Genomic DNA, 248 nt, shown 5'->3' with positions numbered 1-248 from the left:
TGCTCCGCGCCGCTCCCGGCCACGGAGCCACGCTGCCACCTAGTGCCCCCGGCCCCGCTGCGCCCACTGCCCGCCCGCGCGGCCCTGCAAGACGCGAAAGTCTGCCGTCGCGCCCAGCTGGACTTCTGCTCATCGAGGACCCGCTTCGTCTTCACTGCAAGACCCCCAAGAGTCAAATTCAAACCCTGGGTGCAGGAGGAGCCCCTCTGCCACCCGCCTGCGAGGGGAACAGCCACTGCTTTTCACCG

The sequence above is a fragment of the Gavialis gangeticus genome, unplaced genomic scaffold (genome assembly GCF_001723915.1).
Source record: "Gavialis gangeticus isolate Ggan-Ray unplaced genomic scaffold, GavGan_comp1, whole genome shotgun sequence".
In the NCBI taxonomy this organism is placed as follows: domain Eukaryota; kingdom Metazoa; phylum Chordata; order Crocodylia; family Gavialidae; genus Gavialis; species Gavialis gangeticus.
This window is presented reverse-complemented; position numbering follows the sequence as displayed.